The following is a 25,944-nucleotide window of genomic DNA, read 5'->3' as shown; positions in this document are numbered from 1 at the left end:
AAGCACAGAATCATCTAGAATGTCATTGTATACTGTAGCGTTAAGATTTCCCTTCACTGGAACTAAGGGGCCTAGCCCAAACCATGAAAAACAGCCCTAGACCATTATTCCTCCTCCACCAAACTTTACAGTTGGCACTATGCATTCAAGCAGGTAGCGTTCTCCTGGCATCCACCAAACCCAGATTAGTTTGTCGGACTGTCAGATGGTGAAGCGTGATTCATCACTCCAGAGAACGTGTTTCCACTGCTCCAGAGTCCAATGGCTATGAGCTTTGGCATTGCGATCTTAGGATTGTGTGAGGCTGCTCGGCCATGGAAAAACATTTAATGAAGCTCCCGACGAACAGCTCTTGTGCTGACGTTGCTTCCAGAGGCAGTTTGGAACTCGGTAGTGAGTGTTGCAACCGAGGACAAATTATTTTTACACACTATGCGCTTCAGCACTCAGCGGTCCCGTTCTGTGAGCTTGTGTTGCCTACCACTTCGCGGCTGAGCCGTTGTTGTCCTAGACGTTTCCACTTCACATTAAAAGCACTTACAGTTGACCGGGGCAGCTCTAGCAGGGCAGAAATTTGATGAACTGACTTGTTGGAAAGGTGGCATCCTATGACGGTGCCACGTTGAAAGTCACTGAGCTCTTCCATTCCACTGCCAATGTTTGTCTATGGAGATTGCATGGCTGTGTGCTCAAATATATACACCTGTCAGCAACGGGTGTGGCTGAAATAGCCGAATCCACTCATTTGAAGGGGTGTCCACATACTGCTGTATATATAGTATATATACGGTATATCCTTCCCTCTCTCCCTCTGTCTCTCTCTCCCTCTGTCTCTCTCTCTCTCTGTCTCTCTCTCTCTCTCTGTCTCTCTCTCTCTCTCTCTCTCTGTCTCTCTCTCTCCCCCCCTCTCTCTCTCTCTCTCTGTCTCTCTCTCTCTCTCTCTCTGTCTCTCTCTCTCCCCCCCCTCTCTCTCTCTCTCTCTCTCTCTCTGTCTCTCTCTCTCTCTCTCTCTCTCTGTCTCTCTCTCTCTCTCTCTCTGTCTCTCTCTCTCTCTCTCTGTCTCTCTCTCTCTCTGTCTCTCTCTCCTCCCTTTTTCCCATCTCCCCTCTCCCCTCTCTTTCAGTCCCCCCTCTCTCTCACTGCCTTAGTGCAGTAAAGCAGTTCGACTGGGGTTTCCAACATGCTGTTCTCATAAAGGTATTCACTTTACAACAAAAACATAATCAACAGGACATGCCTTCGGCTCTCTTCACTCTGCAACATTTTACCTGTAAACCTGAAGAATGGAAGAATTTTGTGCACAAATGTGTTTAAATCCCTGTTAGTGAGTATTTCTCCTTTGCCACGGTAATCCATCCACCTGACAGGTGTGACATATGAAGAAGTTGATTAAACAGCATGATCATTACACAGGTGCACCTTGTGCTGGGGACAATAAAAGGCCACTCTAAAATGTGCAGTTTTGTCACACAACAATCTATCTTTTCAGATTGTTAGAGTATTTCTCTGGTCAATATGTCAGTGTATTATGTCTGTTTGTAACAGTGTGTTATATGTGAAAATGTGATCGTATTATAATTGTATTTTAATGTTTAAGGACTCTTGGGAGATTAGTCCAAATGAGGACCAGTGGGTGGCCTGGCTCCCAAGTGGGTGGGCCTATGCCCTCCCAGGCCCACCCATGGCTGCGCCCCTGCCCAGTCATGTGAAATCCATGGATTAGGGCCTAATGAATTTATTTCAATTGACTGATTTCCTTATATGAACTGTAACTCAATAAAATTGTTGAAATTGTTGCATGTTGAGTTTATATTTTTGTTCAGTATATTTCCTCTCCATCTCTCCATCTCTTTCTCTTTCCATCTCTTTCTCTTTCCATCTCTTTTCTCTTTCCATCTCTCCATCTCTTTCCATCTTTCCATCTCTCCATCTCTTTCCATCTTTCCATCTCTCCATCTCTTCTCTTTCCATCTCTCCATCTCTTTCCATCTCCATCTATCCATCTCTTTCTCTTTCCATCTCTCAATCTCTTTCTCTCTCCTTCTCTCCATCTCGTTCTATCTTTCTTTCTCTCCACCTCTCCATCTCTCCACCTCACCATATCTCCATCTCTCCATCTCTTTCTATCTCTCCATCTCTCCATCTCTTTCTATCTCTCCATCTCTCCATCTCTCCATCTCTCCACCTCTCCATCTCTTTCTATCTCTCCATCTCTCCATCTCTTTCTATCTCTCCATCTCTCCATCTCTCCACCTCTCCATCTCTCCATCTCTCCACCTCTCCCCCTCTCCATCTCTCCACCTCTCCATCTCTCCATCTCTCCACCTCTCCCCCTCTCCACCTCTCCATCTCTCCACCTCTCCATCTCTCCATCTCTCCATCTCTCCATCTCTCCATCTCTCCACCTCTCCATCGTTCTATCTCTCCACCTCTCCATCTCTCCCTCTCTCCATCTCCATCTCTCCATCTCTCCATCTCCATCTCTCCATCTCTCCACCTCTCCATCTCTCTCCATCTCTTTCCTTCTCTCCTTCTCTCCTTCTCTCCAACAACATGGCTGCTCGCCCTACGGTCTGTTAGGCATTACAGTGAGTGGTTGGAACGCTGTGCTGCTTCTCTCCGAGCTGGCGGTGAGATACCATCAATGTGTGTGTGTGTGTGAGTTAGACCTGTGCTCCTGAGGCTCTGGCGTTAGCGTGTTTCCAGCACGGTATGTTTACAGCCCTGTCATCACTGTAGCAGCCTGAGGGGTCAGTCAGCCAAGGACAAGGTGCCTTGGGGGTGGACACACCATGGGTGTGTAGTCGTGTGTGTATGTGTGTGTGTAGTCATGTGTGTAGCCGTGTGTGTATGTGTGTGTGTGTGTGTGTAGTCGTGTGTGTGTGTGTGTGTGTGTGTGTGTAGTCGTGTGTGTGTGTGTGTGTGTGTGTGTGTGTGTGTGTGTGTGTGTGTGTGTGTGTGTGTGTGTGTGTGTAGTCGTGTGTGTGTGTGTGTGTGTGTGTGTGTGTGTGTGTAGTCGTGTGTGTGTGTGTGTGTGTGTGTGTGTGTGTGTGTGTGTGTGTGTGTGTGTGTGTGTGTGTGTTGTGTGTGTGTGTGTGTAGTCGTGTGTGTGTGTGTGTGTGCGTGTGCGTGTGTAGTCGTGTGTGTGTGCGTGTGTGTGTGTGTGTGTGTTGTGTGTGTGTGTGTGTGTGTGTGTGTGTGTGTGTGTGTGTGTGTGTGTGTGTGTGTGTGTGTTCGTGTGTGTGTGTACACTGCATTGTGAGTTAACTTGGCTGACAAGTTGAGGTCTGTGTTGCTGTTATTCATGATTATGCCTAGCTAGCCAAGCGCGCGCACACACACACACACACACACACACACACACACACACACACACACACACACACACACGACACACACACACACACACACATCCGCTAGTCTTACTTTACTGAGGGATCAGGTGATGACTCAGCTGTTTCCTATAGGACAGACTTGCTAGGCTACTCTGAGATTGAATCTAGTAGAATACGTTGTTGTCCAATGTAATTTTCAGATCACCAAAATATGTTCAGCTGTGTCTCCTGGTTGTATCCGTTTACAGGTTCACCCTCTTTCCTTATTTAACCCCCTTTTCACTTTTAAAACAATTCCATTGTGTCTGAACATACTTTACTGAACTCTACTGTACTGAACTCTAATTTACTGAACTCTATTTTATTGAACTCCTGTATTTAACTCTACTGTATTTAACTCTACTGTATTTAACTCTACTGTATTTAACTCTACTGTATTTAACTCTACTATACTGTATTTAACTCTACTGTACTGAACTCTAATTTACTGAACTCTACTGTATTTAACTCTACTGTATTTAACTCTACTGTATTTAACTCTACTGTATTTAACTCTACTGTATTTAACTCTACTATACTGTATTTAACTCTACTGTACTGAACTCTAATTTACTGAACTCTACTGTATTTAACTCTATTGTATTTAACTCTACTGTATTTAACTCTACTGTATTTAACTCTACTGTATTTAACTCTACTGTATTTAACTCTACTGTATTTAACTCTACTGTATATAGCTCTACTGTATTTAACTCTACTGTATTTAACTCTACTGTATTTAACTCTACTATACTGAACTCTACTGTATTTAACTCTACTGTATTTAACTCTACTGTATATAACTCTACTGTATTTAACTCTACTGTATTTAACTCTACTATACTGTATTTAACTCTACTGTACTGAACTCTACTGTACTGAACTCTACTGTATTTAACTCTACTGTATTTAACTCTACTGTATTTAACTCTACTATACTGAACTCTACTATACTGAACTCTATTGTATTTAACTCTACTGTATTTAACTCTACTATACTGAACTCTACTGTATTTAACTCTACTGTATTTAACTCTACTGTACTGAACTCTACTGTATTTAACTCTACTGTATTTAACTCTACTGTATTTTACTCTACTATACTGAACTCTACTGTATTTAACTCTACTGTACTGAACTCTACTGTACTGAACTCGACTGTATTTAACTCTACTGTATTTAACTCTACTGTATTTAACTCTACTATACTGAACTCTACTGTATTTAACTCTACTGTATTTAATCAATCAATTTTATCAATCAATTTTATTTTATATAGCCCTTCGTACATCAGCTGATATCTCGAAGTGCTGTACAGAAACCCAGCCTAAAACCCCAAACAGCTAGTAATGCAGGTGTAGAAGCACGGTGGCTAGGAAAAACTCCCTAGAAAGGCCAAAACCTAGGAAGAAACCTAGAGAGGAACCAGGCTATGAGGGGTGGCCAGTCCTCTTCTGGCTGTGCCGGGTGGAGATTATAACAGAACCATGCCAAGATGTTCAAAAATGTTCATAAGTGACAAGCATGGTCAAATAATAATCAGGAATAAATCTCAGTTGGCTTTTCATAGTGATCATTAAGAGTTGAAAACAGCAGGTCTGGGACAGGTAGGGGTTCCATAACCGCAGGCAGAACAGTTGAAACTGGAATAGCAGCAAGGCCAGGCGGACTGGGGACAGCAAGGAGTCACCCGGCCGGTAGTCCCGACGTATGGTCCTAGGGCTCAGGTCTCTCAGTTGGCTTTTCATAGCCGATCATTAAGAGTTGAAAACAGCAGGTCTGGGACAGGTAGGGGTTTCTGTAACCGCAGGCAGAACAGTTGAAACTGGAATAGCAGCAAGGCCAGGCGGACTGGGGACAGCAAGGTGTCAGCATGCCCGGTAGTCCTGACGTATGGTCCTAGGGCTCAGGTTCTCAGAGAGAAAGAGAGAACGAGAGAATTAGAGAGAGCATACTTAAATTCACACAGGACACTGGATAAGACAGGAGAAGTACTCCAGGTATAACCAACTAACCCCAGCCCCCGACACATAAACTACTGCAGCATAAATACTGGAGGCTGAGACAGGAGCGGTCCGGAGACACTGTGGCCCCATCCGAAGAAACCACCGGACAGGGCCAAACAGGAAGGATATAACCCACCCACTCTGCCAAAGCACAGCCCCCGCACCACTAGAGGGATATCCTCAACCACCAACTTACAATCCTGAGACAAGGCCAGTAAGCCCACAGAGGTCTCCACCACAGCACAAACCAAGGGGGGCGCCAACCCAGACAGGAAGATCACGTCAGTAACTCAACCCACTCAAGTGACGCACCCCCTCCTAGGGACGGCATGAAAGAGCACCAGTAAGCCAGTGACTCAGCCCCTGTAACAGGGTTAGAGGCAGAGAACCCCCAGTGGAGAGAGGGGAACCGGCCTGGCAGAGACAGCAAGGGCTGTTCGTTGCTCCAGAGCCTTTCCGTTCACCTTCACACTCCTGGGCCAGACTACACTCAATCATATGACCTACTGAAGAGATAAGTCTTCAGTAAAGACTTAAAGGTTGAGACCGAGTCTGCGTCTCTCACATGGGTAGGCAGACTGTCTCCATAAAAATGGAGATCTATAGGAGAAAGCCCTGCCTCCCGCTGTTTGCTTAGAAATTCTAGGGACAATTAGGAGGCTCCGTCTTGTGACCGTAGCGTACGTATTGGTATGTACGGCAGGACCAACTCGGAAAGATAGGTAGGAGCAAGCCCATGTAACGCTTTATAGGTTAACAGTAAAACCTTGAAATCAGCCCTTGCCTTAACAGGAAGCCAGTGTAGGGAAGCTAGCACTGGAGTAATATGATCAAATTTCTTGGTTCTAGTCAGGATTCTAGCAGCCGTATTTAGCACTAACTGAAGTTTATTTAGTGCTTTACTATACTGAACTCTACTGTATTTAACTCTACTGTATTTAACTCTACTGTACTGAACTCTACTGTATTTAACTCTACTGTATTTAACTCTACTGTATTTAACTGTACTATACTGAACTCTACTGTATTTAACTCTACTGTATTTAACTCTACTGTATTTAACTCTACTGTATACTCACCACCTTCCGGAGACACTTGAAACCCCACCTCTTTAAGGAATACCTGGGATAGGATAAAGTAATCCTTCTACCCACCCTTACCCCAACCCCACTGGCTATTAGGTGAATGCACCAATTTGTAAGTCGCTCTGGATAAGAGCGTCTGCTAAATTACGTAAATGTAATGTAATGTAATGTATTTAACTCTACTGTATTTAACTCTACTGTATTTAACTCTACTGTACTGAACTGTACTGTATTTAACCATACTGTATTTAACTCTACTATACTGAACTCTACTGTATTTACCTCTACTGTATTTAACCATACTGTATTTAACTCTACTGTACTGAACTCTACTGTATTTAACTCTACTGTATTTAACTCTACTGTATTTAACTCTACTGTATTTAACTCTACTATACTGAACTCTACTATACTGAACTCTACTGTATTTAACTCTACTGTATTTAACTCTACTATACTGAACTCTACTGTATTTAACTCTACTGTATTTAACTCTACTGTACTGAACTCTACTGTATTTAACTCTACTGTATTTAACTCTACTGTATTTAACTCTACTATTCTGAACTCTACTGTATTTAACTCTACTGTACTGAACTCTACTGTACTGAACTCGACTGTATTTAACTCTACTGTATTTAACTCTACTGTATTTAACTCTACTATACTGAACTCTACTGTATTTAACTCTACTGTATTTAACTCTACTGTATTTAACTGTACTATACTGAACTCTACTGTATTTAACTCTACTGTATTTCACTCTACTGTATTTAACTCTACTGTATACTCACCACCTTCCGGAGACACTTGAAACCCCCACCTCTTTAAGGAATACCTGGGATAGGATAAAGTAATCCTTCTACCCACCCTTACCCCAACCCCACTGGCTATTGGGTGAATGCACCAATTTGTGTCGCTCTGGATAAGAGCGTCTGCTAAATTACGTAAATGTAATGTAATGTAATGTATTTAACTCTACTATACTGAACTCTACTGTATTTAACTCTACTGTATTTAACTCTACTGTATTTAACCATACTGTATTTAACTCTACTGTACTGAACTCTACTGTATTTAACTCTACTGTATTTAACCATACTGTATTTAACTCTACTGTACTGAACTCTACTGTATTTAACTCTACTGTATTTAACTCTACTGTATTTAACTCTACTGTATTTAACTCTACTATACTGAACTCTACTATACTGAACTCTACTGTATTTAACTCTACTGTATTTAACTCTACTATACTGAACTCTACTGTATTTAACTCTACTGTATTTAACTCTACTGTACTGAACTCTACTGTATTTAACTCTACTGTATTTAACTCTACTGTATTTAACTCTACTATACTGAACTCTACTGTATTTAACTCTACTGTACTGAACTCTACTGTACTGAACTCGACTGTATTTAACTATACTGTATTTAACTCTACTGTATTTAACTCTACTATACTGAACTCTACTGTATTTAACTCTACTGTATTTAACTCTACTATACTGAACTCTACTGTATTTAACTCTACTGTATTTAACTCTACTGTACTGAACTCTACTGTATTTAACTCTACTGTATTTAACTCTACTGTATTTAACTGTACTATACTGAACTCTACTGTATTTAACTCTACTGTATTTCACTCTACTGTATTTAACTCTACTGTATACTCACCACCTTCCGGAGACACTTGAAACCCCACCTCTTTAAGGAATACCTGGGATAGGATAAAGTAATCCTTCTACCCACCCTTACCCCAACCCCACTGGCTATTAGGTGAATGCACCAATTTGTAAGTCGCTCTGGATAAGAGCGTCTGATAAATTACGTAAATGTAATGTAATGTAATGTATTTAACTCTACTGTATTTAACTCTACTCTATTTAACTCTACTGTATTTAACTCTACTATACTGAACTGTACTGTATTTAACCATACTGTATTTAACTCTACTATACTGAACTCTACTGTATTTACCTCTACTGTATGTAACCATACTGTATTTAACTCTACTGTACTGAACTCTACTGTATTTACCTCTACTGTATTTAACCATACTGTATTTAACTCTACTGTATTTAACTCTACTGTATTTAACTCTACTGTATTTAACACTACTGTACTGAACTCCATTGTATTTAACTCTACTGTATTTAACTCTACTGTATTTAACTCTACTGTACTGAACTCTACTGTATTTAACTCTACTGTATTTAACTCTACTGTATTTAACTCTATTCTACTGACCAATGTTCCCTCTAAGCTGTGTGTGCAGTAGCCCCAGTCTCCCCCCGGAGAAATAACAGCCCACAGAGAGAAGCACCAGAAATATCAGCCCACAGAGAGAAGAACCAGAAATATCAGCCCATGGAGAGAAGCACCAGAAATATCAGCCCACAGAGAGAAGGACCAGAAATATCAGCCCACAGAGAGAAGCACCAGAAATATCAGCCCACAGAGAGAAGCACCAGAAATATCAGCCCACAGAGAGAAGCACCAGAAATATCAGCCCACAGAGAGAAGAACCAGAAATATCAGCCCATGGAGAGAAGCACCAGAAATCTCAGCCCACAGAGAGAAGCACCAGAAATATCAGCCCACAGAGAGAAGCACCAGAAATATCAACACACAGAGAGAAGCACCAGAAATATCAGCCCACAGAGAGAAGAACCAGAAATATCAGCCCATGGAGAGAAGCACCAGAAATCTCAGCCCACAGAGAGAAGCACCAGAAATATCAGCCCATGGAGAGAAGCACCAGAAATATCAGCCCGCCGAGAGAAGAACCAGAAATCTCAGCCCACAGAGAGAAGCACCAGAAATATCAGCCCACGGAGAGAAGCACCAGAAATATCAGCCCACAGAGAGAAGCACCAGAAATATCAGCCCACAGAGAGAAGCACCAGAAATATCAGCCCACAGAGAGAAGCACCAGAAATATCAGCCCACAGAGAGAAGCACCAGAAATATCAGCCCACGGAGAGAAGCACCAGAAATATCAGCCCACAGAGAGAAGCACCAGAAATATCAGCCCACAGAGAGATGCACCAGAAATATCAGCCCACAGAGAGAAGCACCAGAAATATCAGCCCACAGAGAGAAGCACCAGAAATATCAGCCCACAGAGAGAAGCACCAGAAATATCAGCCCACAGAGAGAAGCACCAGAAATATCAGCCCACAGAGAGAAGCACCAGAAATATCAGCCCCACAGAGAGAAGCACCAGAAATATCAGCCCACGGAGAGAAGCACCAGAAATATCAGCCCACGGAGAGAAGCACCAGAAATATCAGCCCACAGAGAGAAGCACCAGAAATATCAACCCACAGAGAGAAGCACCATAAATATCAGCCCACAGAGAGAAACACCAGAAATATCAGCCCACAGAGAGAAGAACCAGATGGAACTTCACTCATCTTTCTAGAGCAGTGGTCACCAACCAGTCCATCTCCAAGCCATTCCTAGTCAATCGCCAAACATTTATGCAAAAACCCAACGATAAAGCCTTGAGTTCCAATTATTTTTATTCGTACACAATTTCATACACAAAAATAAAGCGGGTACAGCCTCAGTGTTCACAGTAAACACGCGCTGATCTCCCGAGTGGCGCAGTGGTCTAAGGCACTGCATCGCAGTGCTAGCTGTGCCACTAGAGATCCTGGTTCGTATCCAGGCTCTGCTGTAGCCGGCCGCGAACGGGAGACCCATGGGGGCGGCGCACAATTGGCCCAGCGTCGTCCAGGGTAGGGGAGGGAATGGCCGGCATGGCGTTTGCAACGCCAGTGTTGTGGGTTCGATTCCCACGGGGGGGCCAGTATAAAAAAGAATGTATGCACTCACTAACTGTAAGTCGCTCTGGATAAGAGCGTCTGGGTAAGAGCGTCTGGATAAGAGCGTCTGGATAAGAGGCTAAATGACTAAAATGTAAATGTAAGTTGCACAGAATTTTCACAACGTTCAAATTTATGCTCGTCAGACCTGAAATTGACCTGAATTTGCGCTCGTCAGACCTGACATTGACCTGAATTTGCGCTCGTCAGACCTGACATTGACCTGAATTTGCGCTCGTCAGACCTGAAATTGACCTGAATTTGCGCTCGTCAGACCTGAAATTGACCTGAATTTGCGCTCGTCAGACCTGAAATTGACCTGAATTTGCGCTCGTCAGACCTGAAATTGACCTGAATTTGCGCTTCGTCAGACCTGAAATTGACCTGAATTTGCGCTCGTCAGACCTGAAATTGACCTGAATTTGCGCTCGTCAGACCTGAAATTGACCTGAATTTGCGCTCGTCAGACCTGAAATTGACCTGAATTTGCGCTCGTCAGACCTGAAATAAACCTGAATTTGCGCTCGTCAGAACTGAAATTGACCTGAATTTGCGCTCGTCAGACCTGAAATTTGCTCAGTGCCAAAAAGAAAATTGAGGGAACATTGCAGGCTGGGGCGTAGTAACTGATTACATGTCATCTGATTACAAAAATAAATGTAACAGTAATCAGTTATGTTACCAGCTAAAACATTGTAATAATGTCACTGAGGCGTTTATGTATCTATTGATGGTTGTTTAAACAGAAGCTGTAGACATACTGCCTTGTAACTGTCAGAGAATCACTGCACTAAGAAGACAAGAAACAAACATCTTCCTCTCAGACTGTAAACTCCATCACTGTAATGATTTGAAACAGTTTGTGAACGCAGGTCTGTTATAAACTAAGTACTGTAGACTGGTAGCCCCTCTCTGTTTCATTTACTGTCTCTCTGTACTGTAGACTACCCCTCTCTGTTTCATTAACCGTCTCTCTGTCCTGTAGACTACCCCTCTCTGTTTCATTAACTGTCTCTCTGTACTGTAGACTACCCCTCTCTGTTTCATTAACCGTCTCTCTGTACTGTAGACTACCCCTCTCTGTTTCATTAACTGTCTCTCTGTACTGTAGACTACCCCTCTCTGTTTCATTAACTGTCTCTCTGTACTGTAGACTACCCCTCTCTGTTTCATTAACTGTCTCTCTGTCCTGTAGACTACCCCCTCTCTGTTTCATTAACCGTCTCTCTGTCCTGTAGACTACCCTCTCTGTTTCATTAACTGTCTCTCTGTACTGTGAGACTACCCCTCTCTGTTTCATTAACCGTCTCTCTGTACTGTAGACTACCCCTCTCTGTTTCATTAACCGTCTCTCTGTACTGTAGACTACCCCTCTCTGTTTCATTAACTGTCCATCTGCAGAGATAGTTGTCCTTCTGGAAGGTTCTGCCATCTCCACAGAGGAACTCTGGAGCTCTGTCAGAGTGACCATCGGGTTCTTGGTCATCTCCCTGACCAAGGCCCTTCTCCCCCGATTGCGCAGTTTGGCCGGGAGGCCAGCTCTAGGAAGAGTCTTGGTGGTTCCAAACTTCTTCCATTTAAGAATGATGGAGGCCACTGTGTTCTTGGGGACCTTCAATGCTGCCGAAATGTTTGGTACCCTTCCCCAGATCTGTACCTCGACACAATCCTGTCTCGGAGCTCTATGGACAATTCCTTCGACCTCATAGCTTGGTTTTTGCTCTGACAGGCACTGTCAACTGTGGGACCCTATATAGACATGTGTGTGCCTTTCCAAATCATGTCGAATCAATTGAATTTACCACAGGTGGACTCCAATCAAGTAGAAACATCTCAAGGATGGTCAATGGAAACAGGATGCACCTGAGCTCAATTTCGAGTCTCATAGCAAAGGGTCTGAATACTTATATAAATAAGGTATTTCTGTTTTCTAAAATTCTAAAAACCTGTTTTTGTCATTATGGGGTATTGTGTGTAGATTGCTGAGGAAAAATGTTTTATTCAATCAATTTTAGAATAAGGCTGTAACGTAACAAAATGTGGAAAAAGTCAAAGGGTCTGAATACTTTCCGAAGGCACTGTATATAACATATCAATCTATCATCCCCAGAAACAATAAACCAGGTACCATCAACACTTCTGCCATGAAAGGAAGACCAAAGAGTTCGGATGCGTCCCAACTGGACCCATATTCACTATTTAGTCCAGTACTTTTCGCCAGGTCTATGGGCCTTCCACAGGGCCCTGGTCAAAAGCATTACATAGGGATAGGTTGCCATTTGGATGCAGGCTTACTGTGGTGAAGTGTCGCCGTAAGAAAGATCACCTGGTGAATTGGCTGCGAGGTTACGGAATGTTTTAACAGGCTCTGTGGATGGGACTCAGGAGCAGCCTTGGGTTTAAATACTATTTGAAATCATTTAAAATATTTAAAATTAAAGATTACTTTATTGGTCAATTGCACACAAGGTCCAACCAAAACTTGACTTTCGCTTTTAACCCAACCCCCCCACACTGCGCACCTGGGGAGCTGTTGCTGTGGGGAGTTAAGTGCTTGCTCAAGGGCAAAATGGCAGGCAATGGGATTCGAACTGGAAGCCCTCCGGTTGCTGGCTCGCCTCTCTAACCACTAGGTTTGATTGACCTCGCCTGGCACAATGGAAACTATTGAATAGTCACAAGCGTAAACCCCGCCCATTTGACACTCCAGGAAGACCAGAGCAAATGCTGAAAGTATTTGAAGGATTTTAAATAGTATTTGAACCCGGGTCTGTTGATAAGTGGGTTGTAATGGCTTATAATGTTTCTGTGGAAATGTGTGGTGGTTCAAGCTCCAATGGGTAGGATTAAGGAACAAGGATTAAGGTTCAATCTAACCCTATAGTAGAAGGCTACATGTCATAGACTCCAATGTCTTACATCAATCAGGGACTAAGTCCATTACAAGCAGGGTACGGATATGTCTGGACTGATGAGATCAGGGAGGCAGAGGTCTTACCAGTTTTGAGGTTAGAGATCAAGGGTTAAGCAGACCAGAACTGACAAAAACATTTCAATGGAAAATGGCCCGAGTGAACTGTCTTCACTTATCTACTGTCTTTGTCAGGTTAGAGGTCAGAGTTCAGAGGTTGCAGGTCTTACCAGTGTCGGGGTTGATGCTAAAGCATCCAGCGCTGTTCCCTGATTGGATGCTGTAGGACACTCGTCCGTTCTCTCCCTCATCATCGTCACGAGCCATCACGTACACCACCACAATCCTGCACAGAACAGATACAGTCCATTTCAACAAACAGAGATGCCCCCACACACAGAACAGATACAGTCCATTTCAACAAACAGAGATGACCCCCCCACACACAGAACAGATACAGTCCATTTCAACAAACAGAGATGCCCCCCACCCCCCCACACAGAACAGATACAGTCCATTTCAACAAACAGAGATGACCCCCCACACACAGAACAGATACAGTCCATTTGAACAAACAGAGATGCCCCCACACACACACACACACACATACACATACACACACACACAGCTGTGAGGACTTAAAATCCTATTTTCCCTAACCCCTAACCCTAAACCTAACCCCAACCCTTAACCTAGCCCTGAACCTAACCCTAAACCTAACCCTAAACCTAACCCCTAAGCCTAAAAATTGCCTTTTTACAAGTGAGGACCGGCAAAATGTCCTCATCTCTGAATTATAGTTGGTTTACTATTCTGGTGAGGACTCACAAGTACAGGAAAATATACAAACACACTCGTACACACTGTTGAGAAAACTCTATAATTCCACTAATAATTGATAATAATAATAATAATAATAATAATAATAACTGGACTCTATGGTTCTGTGCTGTTAGTGGTTTTCCAGGTGAGAAGATAATGGCAGAGCTAAAGTCTCTAGTAGATTAGGACTTCTGGCAAGGAGATAGGAGAGGCCCCTGGAGTAGCAGACGGCCAACAGGACTTCAGAGTGGGGAGATAGGAGAGGCCCCTGGAGTAGCAGACAGCCAACAGGACTTCAGAGTGGGGAGATAGCAGAGGCCCCTGGGTAGCAGACAGCCAACAGGACTTCAGAGTGGGGAGATAGCAGAGGCCCCTGGAGTAGCAGACAGCCAACAGGACTTCCAGAGTGGGGAGATAGGGAGAGGCCCCTGGAGTAGCAGACAGCCAACAGGACTTCAGAGTGGGGAGATAGGAGAGGCCCCTGGAGTAGCAGACAGCCAACAGGACTTCAGAGTGGGGAGATAGCAGAGGCCCCTGGAGTAGCAGACAGCCAACAGGACTTCAGAGTGGGGAGATAGGAGAGGCCCCTGGAGTAGCAGACAGCCAACAGGACTTCAGAGTGGGGAGATAGCAGAGGCCCCTGGAGTAGCAGACAGCCAACAGGACTTCAGAGTGGGGAGATAGCAGAGGCCCCTGGAGTAGCAGACGGCCAACAGGACTTCAGAGTGGGGGAGATAGGAGAGGCCCCTGGAGTAGCAGACGGCCAACAGGACTTCAGAGTGGGGAGATAGGAGAGGCCCCTGGAGTAGCAGACGGCCAACAGGACTTCAGAGTGGGGAGATAGGAGAGGCCCCTGGAGTAGCAGACAGCCAACAGGACTTCAGAGTGGGGAGATAGCAGAGGCCCCTGGAGTAGCAGACAGCCAACAGGACTTCAGAGTGGGGGAGATAGGAGAGGCCCCTGGAGTAGCAGACAGCCAACAGGACTTCAGAGTGGGGAGATAGCAGAGGCCCCTGGAGTAGCAGACAGCCAACAGGACTTCAGAGTGGGGAGATAGCAGAGGCCCCTGGAGTAGCAGACAGCCAACAGGACTTCAGAGTGGGGAGATAGGAGAGGCCCCTGGAGTAGCAGACGGCCAACAGGACTTCAGAGTGGGGAGATAGGAGAGGCCCCTGGAGTAGCAGACGGCCAACAGGACTTCAGAGTGGGGAGATAGGAGAGGCCCCTGGAGTAGCAGACGGCCAACAGGACTTCAGAGTGGGGAGATAGGAGAGGCCCCTGGAGTAGCAGACGGCCAACAGGACTTCAGAGTGGGGAGATAGGAGAGGCCCCTGGAGTAGCAGACGGCCAACAGGACTTCAGAGTGGGGAGATAGGAGAGGCCCCTGGAGTAGCAGACGGCCAACAGGACTTCAGAGTGGGGAGATAGGAGAGGCCCCTGGAATAGCAGACGGCCAACAGGACTTCAGAGTGGGGAGATAGGAGAGGCCCCTGGAGTAGCAGACGGCCAACAGGACTTCAGAGTGGGGAGATAGGAGAGGCCCCTGGAGTAGCAGACGGCCAACTGGACTTAAGAGTGGGGAGACAGGAGAGGCCCCTGGAGTAGCAGACGGCCAACAGGACTTCAGAGTGGGGAGACAGGAGAGGCCCCTGGAGTAGCAGACGGCCAACAGGACTTCAGAGTGGGGAGACAGGAGAGGCCCCTGGAGTAGCAGACGGCCAACAGGACTTCAGAGTGGGGAGACAGGAGAGGCCCCTGGAGTAGCAGACGGCCAACAGGACTTCAGAGTGGGGGAGACAGGAGAGGCCCTGGAGTAGCAGACGGCCAACAGGACTTCAGAGTGGGGGAGACAGGAGAGGCCCCTGGAGTAGCAGACGGCCAACAGGACTTCAGAGTGGGGGAGACAGGAGAGGCCCCTGGAGTAGCAGACGGCCAACAGGACTTCAGAGTGGGGAGACAGGAGAGGCCCCTGGAGTAGCAGACGGCCAACAGGACTTCAGAGTGGGGAGATAGGAGAGGCCCCTGGAGTAGCAGACGGCCAACAGGACTTCAGAGTGGGGGAGACAGGTGAGGCCCCTGGAGTAGCAGACGGCCAACAGGACTTCAGAGTGGGGGAGATAGAAGAGGCCCCTGGAGTAGCAGACGGCCAACAGGACTTCAGAGTGGGGAGATAGGAGAGGCCCCTGGAGTAGCAGACGGCCAACAGGACTTCAGAGTGGGGAGATAGGAGAGGCCCCTGGAGTAGCAGACGGCCAACAGGACTTCAGAGTGGGGAGACAGGAGAGGCCCCTGGAGTAGCAGACAGCCAACAGGACTTCAGAGTGGGGAGATAGGAGAGGCCCCTGGAGTAGCAGACGGCCAACAGGACTTCAGAGCGGGGAGATAGGAGAGGCCCCTGGAGTAGCAGACAGCCAACAGGGGATCTTCAAGGACACTCACATACATGCATTCACACATCCACGTATTGCACACAAACACAGAATTACACGTGCGCATTCACACGCACCCAAGTAGACACAAACTCAAAGTTTCTGCTGATATGACCCAACTAACTCCTCGCGGTACACATACACACAGGCAGAATTACACATGCACATTTACACGCATGTACAAATACATGCAATGGTCATGTGGACAAACGGTGTCTCAGGACAAATCTTACGAGGGACTTCCGTGGCCTCAGACACACACAGACATCACAATAGACACACATAGGAAAGAGGACACTTATACGTACAATACTGATGAGTTTAATGAACACTGATGAGAGGAGAATGAGAGGAAGAGGAGTGTGATGAAGAAGCCGATGTCGTAACTAAAGATAGATTGTAATGACAGTATAAAAAGGGAGAATATTATTTGGAAGATTTGTTGTTCGAAGGTCATTACATTTTAGTCATTTAGCAGATGCTCTTATCCAGAGCAATTAGGGTTAAGTGCCTTGCTCAAGGGCACATCGACAGATTTTTCACCTAGTCGGCTCAGGGATTTGAACCAGCGACCTTTCGGTTAATGGCACAATGCTCTTAACCACTAAGCTACCAGGAAGCTGTAACTGAGGACTGACTTATCCACTTTTATTATTTGTATTTTATAATAGAAGCGTGATTAGAGTTTTTACCCTTGTATTTTTGAATCTTTTTTTTTATTTATTTTTTTAAATACAATTCGGAAGGAATCTTTAGGATAGTCTTTCATAGTTTTTGAGTTTTCCTTTATAATCTGAGAGCCATTTCACCTTGAGGGGGGGAATTAAATATTATTATAGTGCTTGTTATAAAAATTGTGCTTCTAATAAAAATTGTAATAGACAACTAATAGTGTATAGAGTATCTCCAAAGGGAAGGCTCTGAAGGGAAGGCTCTGAAGGGAAGGCTCTGAAGGGAAGGCTCTGAAGGGAAGGCTCTGAAGGGAAGGCTCTGAAGGGAAGGCTCTGAAGGGAAGGCTCTGAAGGTAAGGCTCTGAAGGGAAGGCTCTGAAGGGAAGGCTCTGAAGGGAAGGCTCTGAAGGGAAGGCTCTGAAGGGAAGGCTCTGAAGGGAAGGCTCTGAAGGGAAGGCTCTGAAGGGAAGGCTCTGAAGGTAAGGCTCTGAAGGGAAGGCTCTGAAGGGAAGGCTCTGAAGGGAAGGCTCTGAAGAGAAGGCTCTGAAGGTAAGGCTCTGAAGGGAAGGCTCTGAAGGGAAGGCTCTGAAGGTAAGGCTCTGAAGGGAAGGCTCTGAAGGTAAGGCTCTGAAGGTAAGGCTCTGAAGGGAAGGCTCTGAAGGGAAGGCTCTGAAGGTAAGGCTCTGAAGGGAAGGCTCTGAAGGGAAGGCTCTGAAGGTAAGGCTCTGAAGGAAGGCTCTGAAGGTAAGGCTCTGAAGGTAAGGCTCTGAAGGGAAGCTCTAAAGGCTCTGAAGGTAAGGCTCTGAAGGGAAGGCTCTGAAGGTAAGGCTCTGAAGGAAGGCTCTGAAGGTAAGGCTCTGAAGGGAAGGCTCTGACGGTAAGGCTCTGAAGGGAAGGCTCTGAAGGGAAGGCTCTGAAGGGAAGGCTCTGAAGGTAAGGCTCTGAAGGGAAGGCTCTGAAGGGAAGGCTCTGAAGGGAAGGCTCTGACGGTAAGGCTCTGAAGGGAAGGCTCTGAAGGGAAGGCTCTGAAGGGAAGGCTCTGAAGGGAAGGCTCTGAAGGGAAGGCTCTGAAGGGAAAGCTCTGAAGGGAAGGCTCTGAAGGGAAGGCTCTGAAGGGAAGGCTCTGACGGTAAGGCTCTGAAGGAAGGCTCTGAAGGAGGCTCTGAAGGGAAGGCTCTGAAGGGAAGGCTCTGAAGGGAAGGCTCTGAAGGGAAAGCTCTGAAGGGAAGGCTCTGAAGGGAAGGCTATGAAGGGAAGGCTCTGAAGGGAAGGCTCTGAAGGTAAGGCTCTGAAGGAAGGCTCTGAAGGGAAGGCTCTGAAGGTAAGGCTCTGAAGGTAAGGCTCTGAAGGTAAGGCTCTGAAGGGAAGGCTCTGAAGGGAAGGCTCTGAAGGTAAGGCTCTGAAGGGAAGGCTCTGAAGGTAAGGCTCTGAAGGTAAGGCTCTGAAGGGAAGGCTCTGAAGGGAAGGCTCTGAAGGTAAGGCTCTGAAGGGAAGGCTCTGAAGGGAAGGCTCTGAAGGTAAGGCTCTGAAGGGAAGGCTCTGAAGGTAAGGCTCTGAAGGTAAGGCTCTGAAGGGAAGGCTCTGAAGGTAAGGCTCTGAAGGTAAGGCTCTGAAGGGAAGGCTCTGAAGGTAAGGCTCTGAAGGGAAGGCTCTGAAGGTAAGGCTCTGAAGGGAAGGCTCTGACGGTAAGGCTCTGAAGGGAAGGCTCTGAAGGGAAGGCTCTGAAGGTAAGGCTCTGAAGGGAAGGCTCTGAAGGGAAGGCTCTGAAGGGAAGGCTCTGAAGGGAAGGCTCTGACGGTAAGGCTCTGAAGGGAAGGCTCTGAAGGGAAGGCTCTGAAGGGAAGGCTCTGAAGGGAAGGCTCTGAAGGGAAGGCTCTGAAGGGAAAGCTCTGAAGGGAAGGCTCTGAAGGTAAGGCTCTGAAGGGAAGGCTCTGACGGTAAGGCTCTGAAGGGAAGGCTCTGAAGGGAAGGCTCTGAAGGGAAGGCTCTGAAGGGAAGGCTCTGAAGGGAAGGCTCTGAAGGGAAAGCTCTGAAGGGAAGGCTCTGAAGGGAAGGCTATGAAGGGAAGGCTCTGAAGGGAAGGCTCTGAAGGTAAGGCTCTGAAGGTAAGGCTCTGAAGGGAAGGCTCTGAAGGGAAGGCTCTGAAGGGAAGGCTCTGAAGGGAAGGCTCTGAAGGGAAGGCTCTGAAGGGAAGGCTCTGAAGGGAAGGCTCTGAAGGAAAGGCTCTGAAGGGAAGGCTCTGAAGGTATCTCATCTATCTTTATCATGCTTGTGTGGTTTTTGTGATAGAATTGGGACTACTCCGTTTAGAATTGTCTTAATAAATCTCTGTTTTTTTGTACCAAACACTGTTTGTCATCAGTCACACAGTTGCATGTTGTTTTACTTCAGTTGATTGATTGAATAGTTTTATCATCTGGTTAGTTAACTGAGGATGTCCACTAAACTGTAAATCCTTATTGATAAGGTTTATCAGCTCCCCTTGAACTGAGACAAGGAATAATTGACTGTTCTCCGGATGGGCAGATTCGATTAAGTGTTAGTTTCAAAGGGGAGAGCATCACTCCTCACCCAACAGGCTGGTCCTCCGTGACGCTAACGGTGGAAGGCAAGTTGAAGACGGGAGCGTTGTCGTTTTCATCCGTAACAAACACCTGGGCCGTCACCGACCCCCAGCGCCGCGCCAACGGATCCTCCGCCTGGTCCGTCGCCCTGACAACCAGGTAAAGGGAGGGCGTGGCCTCGTGGTCTAACCTCTGACCCAGGGTCAGGACCCCAGTGGAAGGGTCAAGGGTAAGGAGGCCGGGGGAGTCAGGCCAGCGGTGCTGTATGGAGTAACGCACCTCGCTGTTGGGACCACTGCCGTCCTGAGAAACAGAAAAAGGAACGACTCAATAACAACTTCAAACATAGGAACTACTACAGAATAATATCCCTGTTGGACCCAATACCTTCCTGAAGGAAACAAAGGAATGTAACAACTAGTGATATAAGAACATCTAAATAAAACTACAGCTCATCCAGCCCATGCCAATACCTCCACCTCCTCAAACACCACCTCCTCTATCTCCTCAAACACCTCCACACACACCTACAACCTCCTACTACACCTACACCTCCTCAAAAACCTCCTCCAAAACGTCCTCAAACACATCCTCATACTCCTCCTCAAACACCTCCACCTGCTCAAACACCTACACCTCCTCATTTACCTACACCTCCTCCTACACCTCCTCATACACCTCCTCCAACATCTCCTCATACACATTCTTCTACACCAACACCTCCTCCAACACCTCCTCCTCCTCACACACCTCCTCCTGCACCTACACCTCCTCATTGACCTACACCTCCTCTTACACCTCCTCATACACCTACACAACTTCGTACACCTCCTCCTCATCATACACCTACACCTCCTCATACACCTCCTCCAACACCTCCTCCTACACCTCCTCCTACACCTCCTCCTACACCTCCTCATACACCTCCTCCTACACCTCCTCATACAACTCCTCATACACCTCATCACACACCTACACCTCTTCGTACACCTCCTCCTCATCATACACCTACATCTCCTCATACACTTCCTCAAACACCTCCTCCAACACCTACTCCTACACCTCCTCCTACACCTCCTCTTACACCTTCTTAAAAACCTCCTCCTACACCTCCTCCTACACCTCCTCAAATACTTCAAACTTCACACCACCTCTTACAACTTCACCTCCTCATACACCTCCACCTCCTCACACCTCCACTTCCTCATACACCTCCACCTCCTCATACACCTTCACCTCCTCAAACCTCCACCTCCTCATACACCTCCACCTCCTCATACACCTCATCACACACCTACACCTCTTCGTACACCTCCTCCTCATCATACACCTACATCTCCTCATACACTTCCTCAAACACCTCCTCCAACACCTACTCCTACACCTCCTCCTACACCTCCTCTTACACCTTCTTAAAAACCTCCTCCTACACCTCCTCCTACACCTCCTCAAATACTTCAAACTTCACACCACCTCATACATCTCCACCTCCTCATACACCTCCACCTCCTCACACCTCCACCTCCTCTTACAACTTCACCTCCTCATACACCTCCACCTCCTCACACCTCCACACCTCCACTTCCTCATACACCTCCACCTCCTCATACACCTCCACCTCCTCACACCTCCACCTCCTCACACCTCCACCTCCTCATACACCTACACCTCCTCATACACCTCCACCTCCTCATACACCTCCACCTCCTCACACCTCCACCTCCTCATACACCTCCACCTCCTCATACACCTCCACCTCCTCACACCTCCACCTCCTCATACAACTCCACCTCCTCACACCTCCACCTCCTCATACACCTCCACCTCCTCATACAACTCCACCTTCTCACACCTCCACCTCCTCATACACCTCCACCTCCTCATACACCTTCACCTCCTCAAACCTCCAACTCCTCATACACCTCCACCTCCTCACACCTTCACCTCCTCAAACCTCCACCTCCTCATACACCTCCACCTCCTCATACACCTCCACCTCCTCACACCTCCACCTCTCAACACCTCCACCTCCTCACACCTCCACCTCCTCCCCCCTCCACCTCCTCACACCTCCACTCCTCACACCTCCACCTCCTCATACACCTCCACCTCCTCAAACCTCCACCTCCTCACCTCACCTCCTCATACACCTCCACCTCTCACTCCTCACACCTCCACCTCCTCATACACCCCACCTCCTCACACCTCACCTCCATACACCTCCACCTCCTCACACCTCCACCTCCCTCACACCTCCACCTCCTCATACACCTCCACCTCCTCAAACACCTCCACCTCCTCAACACCTCCCACCTCCTCTACACCTCCACCTCCTCATACACCTCCACCTCCTCCACCTCCCTCCACCTCCCACCTCTCACCCACCTCCACCTCCTCACACCTCCCACCTCCCCTCACCTCACACCTCCTCAAACCTCCACCTCCTCAACACCTCCACCTCACACCTCCACCTCCTCATACACCTCCACCTCCTCACACCTCCACCTCCTCACCTCCACCTCCACCTCCTCATACACCTCCACCTCCTCACACCTCCACCTCCTCACACCTCCACCTCCTCATACACCTCCTTATACACCTCCTTATACACCTAAAGTAAATATTTCACAGTTATTAATGGCATTATTAACCTTATGCCATCTACTGAGATTTTGATAGTAATCAAAATAATTTGATTCCATACATTATGAATAGTCTAATCTTAACGTATTGTTACTCCCATCATGATGTGAAGTGTGTGTCCCACCTTATCAGCAGCCTGGAAGGTGTAGATGGAGGCTCCTGGCTGGGTGTTCTCCGGTATCGCTATGGTAATGGGGTCCTCAGTGAACTGGGGGGCGTGGTCATTGCTGTCCTGGACGTTAATGTCCAGCTGGACTCTGTGACTGCTGGGGTACGCCAGGGAGAAATCTGATACCTCCACGTGCAGAGTATACCTGGGTGAGGGGTGGATAGATAGATAGATAGATAGATAGATAGATAGATAGATAGATAGATAGATAGATAGATAGATAGATAGATAGATAGATAGATAGATAGATAGATAGATAGATAGATAGATAGATAGATAGATAGATAGATAGATAGATAGATAGATAGATAGATAGATAGATAGATAGATAGATAGATTATAGAAACAGTAACTCTGGATAAGAGCTAAATGACTAAGATGTAAATGGCAGATACATCTGATCCTTTTTGTCATTGTCACTCATCAGCTTAGACAAACTTTAAAAGACAACGTCAAAACACAAACCAAACACAATCTGCCTCTTGACCAACCAAAAATGATTTATTTTCAATAATTTGTTTGGCTAAATAAAGGTTGAATGACTAGATGAACAGAGACAGAGCCTCCACCAGTGTTCACGGAGCACTACTGAGCTGACGGTGGGAAAGTCTAAATGACATTAAAACCATATTTACCTGTCTCCTTCCTCATAGTCCAGTTCTCTGACCAGGTACACATCTCCCGTTACCCGGTCAACCATGAACGTACCCTTCCGGTCCGTCCCACCCACCACCACGTACGTCACCTGGCCGTCCAATGAGAGCGGGTCCCGCTGGTCATGTGACCGGACTGAGCCTATGACAGAGCCGGGGGCGACGCCCTCCACTGAGTTGAGGGTCATGGAGAGAGTGTTCTTGGCAGAGGACTTACTGGAGCTCAGAACCTGCAGGAGATAGACAGGTCAGGTCAAATTAATTCCGTTCGGTTCAATTCCGTTCGGTTCAATTCAATTAAACTGAGAACAATGCAAAATGGGTGCGATAGCGGGGACAAGTCCTTATAGTTCATTAACTTTAATACAATTCAACTCATGCTCTACGCCTCTCAAAGTCAATTGAATTAGGTCAGGGATGGGCAACTTCAGTCTTCGGGGGCCTGATTAGTGTCACACTTTTCCCCAGCCCTCGCTATAACATCTGATTAAACTAATTGCATTCTAAACTGAATCGTGATTAGTTGATTATTGGAGTCAGGTGTGTTATCTGGGGCTGGGGCAAACGTGTGTCACCAATCAGCCCCCGAGGACTGGAGTTACCCATCCCTGAATTAGACCAAGCAGTTTGCACCTGAATCCATCTAGCTTCATACACCTCCTCATATACCTCCTCATACTCCTCCTCTTCCACCTTCTCTTCCACCTCCTCATACACCTCCTCATACACCTCATCACACACCTACACCTCTTCGTACACCTCCTCCTCATCATACACCTACATCTCCTCATACACTTCCTCAAACACCTCCTCCAACACCTCCTCCTACACCTCCTCCTACACCTCCTCTTACAACTTCTTAAAAACCTCCTCCTACACCTCTTCAAACACTTCAAACTTCTACCTCCTCATACACCTCCACCTCCTGTTGTTTATGATGATAATGCCATGAACACATTCTGATACAGATTATTTTGTGTTGTTTATGGTGATAATGCCATTAAAACATTCTAATACAGATTATTTTGTGTTGTTTATGGTGATAATGCCATTAAAACATTCTAATACAGATTATTTTGTGTTGTTTATGGTGAAAATGCCATTAACACATTCTGATACAGATTATTTTGTGTTGTTTATGGTGATAATGCCATTAAAACATTCTGATACAGATTATTTTGTGTTGTTTATGGTGATAATGCCATTAAAACATTCTAATACAGATTATGTTGTGTTGTTTATGGTGAAAATGCCATTAAAACATTCTAATACAGATTATTTTGTGTTGTTTATGGTGATAATGCCATTAAAACATTCTAATACAGATTATTTTGTGTTGTTTATGGTGATAATGCCATTAACACATTCTGATACAGATTATTTTGTGTTGTTTATGGTGATAATGCCATTAAAACATTCTGATACAGATTATTTTGTGTTGTTTATGGTGATAATGCCATTAAAACATTCTGATACAGATTATTTTGTGTTGTTTATGGTGATAATGCCATTAAAACATTCTGATACAATCAAAACATAGTATGCCTATAACTCAATGCACTGCTTTTTACATTAACTTTTTTTTTTGGAACTAGTGTTTATTGTATGTGTAATGGGCAGGTAGATGTGTGTGTGTGTGTTACCTGAATGTGTAGGGGACAGGTAGAGATGTGGGGAGGTGTGTTACCTGAATATGTAGGGGACAGGTAGAGGTGTGTTACCTGAATATGTAGGGGACAGGTGGAGGTGTGTGGAGGTGTGTTACCTGAATATGTAGGGGACAGGTAGAGGTGTGTTACCTGAATGTGTAGGGGACAGGTAGAGGTGTGTGGAGGTGTGGTACCTGAATGTGTAGGGGACAGGTGGAGTTGTGTGGAGGTGTGTTATCTGAATATGTAGGGGACAGGTAGAGGTGTGTTACCTGAATATGTAGGGGACAGGTAGAGGTGTGTGGAGGTGTGTTACCTGAATGTGTAGGGGACAGGTAGAGGTGTGTTACCTGAATATGTAGGGGACAGGTGGAGGTGTGTGGAGGTGTGTTACCTGAATGTGTAGGGGACAGGTGGAGGTGTGTTACCTGAATATGTAGGGGACAGGTGGAGGTGTGTGGAGGTGTGTTACCTGAATATGTAGGGGACAGGTAGAGGTGTGTGGAGGTGTGTTACCTGAATATGTAGGGGACAGGTAGAGGTGTGTGGAGGTGTGTTACCTGAATATGTAGGGGACAGGTAGAGATGTGTGTGTATTACCTGAATATGTAGGGGACAGGTAGAGTGTGTTACCTGAATGTAGGGGACAGGTGGAGGTGTGTGGAGGTGTGTTACCTGAATGTGTAGGGGACAGGTGAAGTGTGTGGGGTGTGTTACCTGAATGTGTAGGGGGACAGGTAGAGAGTGTGTGGAAGGTGTGTTACCTGAATATGTAGGGACAGGTAGAGGTGTGTGGAGGTGATGTTACCTGAATGTGTAGGGGACAGGTAGAGGTGTGTGGAGGTGTGTTACCTGAATGTGTAGGGACAGGTAGAGGTGTGTGGGAGTGTGTTACCTGAATATGCAGGGGACAGGTAGAGGTGTGTTACCTGAATGTGTAGGGACAGGTAGAGGTGTGGAGGTGTTACCTGAATGTGTAGGGGCAGGTAGAGGTGTGTTACCTGAATGTGTAGGGGACAGGTGGAGGTGTGTGGAAGTGTGTTACCTGAATATGTAGGGGACAGGTGGAGGTGTGTGGAGGTGTGTTACCTGAATGTAGGGACAGGTAGAGTGTGTGGAGGTGTGTTAC

The 25,944-nt window shown here is 46.3% G+C and overlaps 1 pseudogene; it reads right to left on the bottom strand.

Annotated features, from left to right (window-relative positions):
- LOC121556279 overlaps positions 1–23,396 on the bottom strand; it is a 56,241-nt pseudogene extending 32,845 nt beyond the window's left edge.
- Between the last annotated feature and the right edge of the window lie 2,548 nt (positions 23,397–25,944).

This window comes from Coregonus clupeaformis, unplaced genomic scaffold, assembly GCF_020615455.1.
Source record: "Coregonus clupeaformis isolate EN_2021a unplaced genomic scaffold, ASM2061545v1 scaf0723, whole genome shotgun sequence".
NCBI classification, from domain to species: Eukaryota; Metazoa; Chordata; class Actinopteri; order Salmoniformes; family Salmonidae; genus Coregonus; species Coregonus clupeaformis.
The sequence above is the reverse complement of the archived record's forward strand: the minus strand, read 5'-3'. Positions and strand labels throughout refer to the sequence as shown.